This window comes from Panicum virgatum, chromosome 3N (genome assembly GCF_016808335.1).
Source record: "Panicum virgatum strain AP13 chromosome 3N, P.virgatum_v5, whole genome shotgun sequence".
Classification (NCBI taxonomy): Eukaryota; Viridiplantae; Streptophyta; class Magnoliopsida; order Poales; family Poaceae; genus Panicum; species Panicum virgatum.
Window position 1 is genome coordinate 65,488,309 of NC_053147.1, and position 7,424 is coordinate 65,495,732.

A 7,424-nucleotide genomic window follows, 5' to 3' on the forward strand; every position below is an offset into this window, starting at 1 on the left:
GTCCCTCTCAGCTGCGACGTTGGTTATTCATTTGACTAACAACACAATTTACTCAGTTTCGACGCACGAGTGAATGTATTCATCTATCAATCTCTGTTTCTTCAGGTTTATGCAGAAACAGCATAACCCGCACATGGACATGGTTGGATTTGGTCTTGTGTTGTAATTCTAGGAAAGATAAATACAAACAAACATTTGATGCGACTACCAACTGCATGGCAACGCAGTCCGTGGCATTTTATTGGTTGATGCGTCCTGGTTTCTTTGGGGTTAGCAGAACTTTCTTGCCATGTAGCCAGCATCTCAAGAACATCCACAAAGGTTTTTTCATCTCAACTCATTTTTTTCTCTCCCACCTTTTAGATACAGTCACCTAATCCGGAAAGGATTTTTTTTCTGAAGCCTGCTTTATAGATTATTGTGGGAAGTTTCCATGCAGACCGCAGCTTTGAACTTAATTTGTACTAAGTGCGTTCTCAGGGCGTGCGTGTGTAGTTGTTGCAGCCAACGACGCTGCCAGACTTGACAGAGATCACCCGGTGGACTTGGAGATGTCGCCACAGCAACGGATCACTGGTGCTTCGCTACTAGCTATGGGGAGATTAGCAATGTTACTAGCTTCGCTAATCGACAGGATCACTCACTACACATATATGTATGTAATTATAGATTATTGACCGTTCGCCTCCGATCGGCAGCATGGAGAAGATCATTGGTGCCGTACTCAATAAGATCAAGCTGCGCCACCAAGACGGAGACCATAAGGAAGATGGAGAACATGGAGAATCTAGGGCACAGCAACAAGGAGGCCTACGAGCGCATCATGAGACACTTCGGGACGCTCCAGAACACTCTTGTGTACGATTCAGAAGTGGGCACCCTTGCGTACGGCGGCTCCCAACAGCGTGGTGCTCCTCCGCGCCCACGGGTGGTTAAAGGTAATTACTTGATCTCCACATCACTAAATTTTCAGTGTTTAATTATACTCTTCACTAATTACCACTTGGCTTTGTTTCTTCAGAGATTGCATGGTTGCATAGTCATGAAACTGTATTAAACTATGTCAGTATCTCTTCGACAGGCTTCACACAGTTCAGTTTATCCGAGCTGAAGGCCGCGACAAATGATTTCTCAAAGAAGAAACGCACTGAAAAAGGTGGCTTTTGCCATGTCTACAAGGTACTCCCTCCCTTCCAAACTATAGGTTGTTTGACCTTTTTTAATACATCGTTTTTGCTATGTATCTAGACATAGCATATATCCAAATACATGACAAATGATAGCTCAATGAGTGATTTACATGTTTGATATTTTTGCTCTCCATAGCATTCTATAGTATTGGAATCAAACAGGTAGATTTTTTTTTATTGATCTTTGGTTCAGAACAACTACGCAGGTGAAGTGCAGCTTATGGCTAATGCTGTTGTTGATCCTTAGAGATAAACAAATTGAGGCTCAGAAGCTTTACTTATTTTGAGAATTTCTACGTTCCCCAGGATAATCTTGATTCTAGGATTTTTGTGGTGCCTTGGACACTAGCTGCTGTTCTTGTATATTTTATAATAAGATGTCACGAACCCATCATTTGACTTTGTGTTCATTACTTTTTAGGGTCGACTGCATGACGGGCGTGTGGTTGCCATCAAGCAAGTACGCAACCCTCCATCACGTGATGAGAAACACATATACAATGAAGTTAACATTGTCTCAGATATTAAGCACAAAAATATAGTAAGATGTCTGGGATACTGTCATGAAATCAAAGTGGCTTTGGTTTGCTCGGATGATGAATACATTGGAGATAAACAACCGACTTATTGTTTCGTCGAAGAATACATGCGAAATGGGAGCATGTACGACTTTATTACTCAAGGTAGTATACGCATTGCTGTCAAAATACAAATTACAGTTCACCGCCTGAAAACAATGCATCTCTTAACCCTTTGTAAATCTATTTGTCTCTTGTCTAATAGTTACCCGTACATGGCTATATGCATCTTTCGTAATTTGCAGGCAATGTTAAGTGGTCCACTCGCTTCCAAATAATTAAAGGGATTGCACGAGGCATACACTACCTACATAAGCAACGCATTGTCCATTTGGATCTGAAGCATAGGAACATTATCTTGGATTGTAACATGAACCCTAAGATTAGTGATTTTGGGACAGCTAAAAGGTTGGGCCATGATGATGAGATCACTAGCAACAGTGAGATAATTGGTACACCGTAAGATTCTAAAATACTCCCTCTGATTTCAAATCTAGGTATTCTACTAGATTTGCCATGTTAAATACCTTCATAATATATAGCCATCTATTTAAAATAATTTTACAAAAATTGCAAGCCATGTCATATTGGAGGAATGGAGACTCTGTCGTTGTCCTGAACATTTAGTTCAATGGGTAAGCATTGCTCGTTATATAACATTTATGTTTGTGATATCAATTTACAAGTCATAATAACATATATATGACTGGAGTTAATTTCAGGCTTGGACGGTTCGGCAGGAAGCTGGACGAATGGAGGCGTTGTCTGATCCATCACTTTGTGACGAGTCTCAGCTAATGGAGGCCAAGATGTGCATGGAGGTAGGATTGATGTGCACTCAGCTTGATCGGAATGATCGACCCACCATGGCAGATGTTCTTGCGATGCTAAATAGGAGGAAAGAGTTGCCAGACCCAAAGAAACCAGCAGGCACATCTGGCCCAGGAAAGGGCCGGAGAAATCAGACGGGTGCTAGGGTGCTTCAGAAGGGTCCTGAAAACTCGTCAGCGAGAAGATCTCGAGCTCCGCATCATCGCCAACACAACAATCCAGCAAGAGATGATGAAGTGGAGCCGTATGCTAGTTCGCCGGAGACAGCAGGATCGGAGGCGGACGCAATCTCTCCCTTGGAATCTCCCTTATTGCCTGCAAGTTCGGTGAACCAGATTGAGAAAGTTAGGAGAGCTGGAGAAGGTTATGGTCATAAGCACAGAGAACCGATGAATTCACAGCTTGATCAGGGGAATAAGAAGATTCAGAAAAATGTGAGACATAGGTCGACCAATGGAGAGGGAGGACAAATTCAAAATGTGGTGACCTCTGCAAAATTTTCCGCAGACGACATTGACCGTAGCAGAAAATGGAATTCAATGGAGCAGGACAGAGATCAATGGGGGAGGGGAAAGAAGCCAACCTCAAAACAAGAAAATCGCAACACATGGGGAAGGGGTCGCGGTGTCAGACGGAGTCGTGGCGGTGACCAAGGTGGTGGCAGATGGAGATCACCTAGCTGCTTCGACGAGGGAGATCAATACCAAAATCAGGGTTCCAGATTCAACCAGAGGGGGCCTTCTCCAGCTTCTCGTCGGCCTATGCACCAGCAGGCAAGGAGCCAACAACCTCAAGCTCAGGCACAAACTCAAGGCAACCAGATGCGAGCTTCTTCAGCTGAAAAAATAAGTACTGCTGTGATGAATGCGGGGGGAGGGGGGGGGGGGATTTGAGAGAGGAAAATCCAGTAATGCTACCGAGAAACTGACTCAACCTAAATACAGATTGTGTTTTATCTGCAGCAAAGAGGATCATCAGGAGGAATGTCCTGTCAGAAAATGTGGCCACCGGTATGCTACATATGTAGGATCTGCAGCCAATGGGCTAGGTTTCTACAATATTGAAGTTCCTGAAGTGCATGAACCACAACTGATTGATCTCAGAAACTGTGGGAAACTTTTTATAGAAACTGGCGAGATAACCATGGAAGAATTAAAGTGGGAACTTGCTAGCACTTTCAATGCCGCCAATTGGCCATGGCAAATAAGACAACTTGATGAATGGTGTTACTTAGTGAGATTTCCTCCAAACAAGAAAGTGGTAGACTTGGCAGACTTTGTATCTTTCAATCTACGTAAAGAAGGTGTTTCAGTGAGAGTTCAAGTGTGGAACGGAGATCTTGAACCTTACTGTGAGCTAAAAGAGACATGGGTTCAACTGAGAGGGATCCCTCCTAAATGGTGTACCTGGGAAGTATTACATCAGTTTGCTTCATGCTATGGGCTGCTTTTAGATGTGGATTGGGAAGGAGTGATCCAGAGCTTTGGTGAGGTGGTTAGAGTCAAGATTTCTTGCAGAGACTGCACGGACATTCCTAGACAAAGACTATTTGGTATGGATGGCAAACTATATCTACTAACGGTTACCATAGAATCTCCTATAGCTGCTGTACAGAATGGCATGGGAACAATCAACAATGATGATGAAACAGATGAATGCGGACCAGATGTACAGCACATCGAAGATTTGATGGACACTTTTCAGAAGAACTTACAAGATATTGCAAACAGAGAGTGCGACTGTTACTATAGCTGATTGAAATTTTGAAATATGTTAGATGTATTGATTGTTTTTAGTACTATAATGGAACAATTCGTTTTTTTCCCTGTAATTTTGGAGTTCAGACCTGCATTTCATGTCTTTAAGAAGCTTCAAATAATATATGAGCGTAAATCGTGATTGACTGAACTTTGAAACTTGGTATGTAGCCATGTAGGCTACATTGGAAAAGTAAATACATGGAAATGCTTTCATGATTTTCAGATGATACAGTTACTTCCATTTTCAAAGAAAGAGACTGTTATATTAGAAATACAGGAACAATTGGATGAATTGCAAGAAAAAAAAGATCTATAGAGGGTAATATTGATATTGGACCTACTATTCATCAAATTGAACAGCATGGAGTAATACCTCAATCCGATGAAAGCACTGGAAAACAGATATAGTGCAAAAGCAAAGACTGATAAAAGCAGAGATTACACATTGCAACTTACCTCAGAGCACTAGAACCTGGTGCCCCATCATTGTGTCAGAAACCCAAAAGGGCCCAGAGAAATCTGACCCATGAATCACCATCTCCTCTGACCATCACGGACATGGTTTTCCTGGTGACTGTGGCCTGAAGTAGCCGGGTGATGCAAACCTGTACGAGATTGTTCAGCTCTTCGGCATACAGCATGGCACTGGCACTGCATAATCCTTGTCGATTCAGAATTCCAACGAGGCCGAGCTATGCAAGAGAGGCAGCGGCCCCCTCGACTACACATGCTCCGATTTGAGCACGGCGCCTGAAAATGTGTCGCGCTCAGCCGTCCCCATCCAATTTGCACCTAAGAAGCATTTCCACGAACACCTAGCGGCCGTCTGAGATGGGCGAGAAACATCAGGCCCCACGCCGTCTCGTCTCTCGTGGGTAGCCGCAGTAGCTGGCTCTGGATTGCTGATGGAAAACACAGCAGCGCACCGTCTCCGGCTGCAGGCGAAGCACCGGCTGGCTGCCGGCCGCGGCGAACATCTGGGCCCGGACAGCGGACGAAGCTCTGGGACGCCACGCGACGGCCGCCGCCCTGGCCACAGGGCTCCTCGCTTGCTGACGAGCTGTTCCGCTCGAATCACAGAGAGCTCGCTGATGCTAGGTACTGGATGGATGGGATAACGCTAGGCGCTGCCGGCGGACGGGCTCGCAGGATGGCAGCGGTCGACGGGTGGGAGAACAAGCCAACCCCTTCCGGGGTGCTATATTGAAAATACAGGGTGGTAATTACAAATATTAGGATCGCGATTATTAGTCTCGATCCAAATAAAGGGGCTGGGTCTATACGTAAATATTTGAATCGTGATTATTAACTGCAATCCAATCGAGAGGGTATTTTGAAAATATAACGATGGAACTCAGGGGTCTTTGCGAATACCCCGGGACTCCTGCAGCTTCTCCGCCTCATGCCGCAGCTTGCCTGTGTTGGTGAATGGTCCAATGGAGATGGGATTTGTTTGCTGAATTGTTAAACTAGTGCCGAATGAAGATGTTGATGCTTCTTTTGTCATAAATTCATTTATTTTATGAACGCACTATCATTTACGTATGATTATGTAGAATATAAGAATGGTATGAATTTTAACGTGTAGCTGCCTTGATGGCATTGAACAATATTTTGCCACCGTCTGGGTTTATCCTTAGGTTGCTTAGCGATCATCTTGGACCGATGGCACAAGCTGCATTCAGGGAGGTACACTTGCTATGCCAGACATACGCCTACATGATCATTCAGTCCCGTAATCCCGTTTAGTGATGCTATGGTATATTTTTTTTTCCTTCTTCTGGCCTACCTCTACAAAGATGCAGAATGAAATTTCCGGTTCAGAATTCTGATAAGACTGGGCTATGCAAGAGAGGCGGCGGCGGGCTCCTCGACTACACATCCTCCAATCTTAACACGGCGCCTAAAAATGTGGTGCACTCATCCATCCCCTGGCCAACTATATATTCTTTTTATTTTTTTGAAGTTAAAACTCAAAATATAAAGGCCAGCTATTCTTTTTATTTTTTTATAACAGCCACAGCCTTCTTAATTGTATACATAATTTTGATAAACAAAGAATAGTACATGTTCAGTATGGCTAATGGGGATATTCGCTTGGCAGAAATAGAAAAAACACCCGTGCTTAGTAGAAACCAAACAATTACACACTTTATTTCACAATAAAAGCCAATTTTCTCGTATCTATGTAACATACTTTTCATTCTACCCCGGTGTTTTCTCGACAATACAAACACTATCTACGCTGCGAAAATAACGCAAAATTTGTCATACATTTGTAACATGATTTCCATTTTATTATCTCCTATTATGCGTTGCGTAATAACCAATACATATTTGCAATGGTGTGACAGCTAGATAGCCCATTACATGAGGTAATATCTAAAATTCATATTACCACGAGTGATGCCAAAATGATATTACCCACTCTTATTTTATCAGTGTATGTCCGATACGATCTAAGCCATCCATTTTATTTGGTTATGTCTATGGTATCAACACACAATAGTCAACTTTATTATTTATATAATCATTTGCCACGCACCAACTGTCACATAGTTGTAATCCATAAATAACTAAGAAAAAATATATCAATCTTTATAAATAACTGTCAAAATATAAAGTAGATAATTATCTATAATTATATATAACTATTAAAATATACAACTAAATGATCATCAGTGTAACTTTAACTTGACTGGCCATGCCTATAACAAAATATCATTTTAAGTAGAAGATGTACTCCCTCGGGTCATTAATACATATGTTTTGGACAAAAAAAGGAAATCAAAACTAGTTCATTTTTCCAAAATTAGTGACATGAGAGAGTATATTACATTATATAAAATATTTTTTTATGATGAATATAATAATATTCATTTTATGTCCTATAAAGATGCTTCTATAGTTGCCCCTACTTCATGGCATAACTCCCTTTTTCACTTTATTTGCACATAGGTACAATGGTGGAAAAAAGGTCAATCTCATAATAAGACTTTAAAGTAGAGAAAGTTATACTCTCTCACAGAATATTATTGAATCAACCGAAATCAGTCAGCTTATTA

The 7,424-nt window shown here is 42.0% G+C and overlaps 1 long non-coding RNA gene across 1 annotated transcript; it reads right to left on the reverse strand.

Moving 5' to 3' along the window:
* Window positions 1–1,291: 1,291 nt before the first annotated feature.
* On the reverse strand, window positions 1,292–5,554 carry LOC120666813. Its single transcript, XR_005671869.1, has 3 exons — window positions 4,816–5,554; window positions 3,183–3,436; window positions 1,292–2,914 (listed from the first exon to the last, which is right to left on the reverse strand). It is a non-coding gene; the product is annotated as an uncharacterized LOC120666813 (long non-coding RNA).
* Window positions 5,555–7,424: the final 1,870 nt, after the last annotated feature.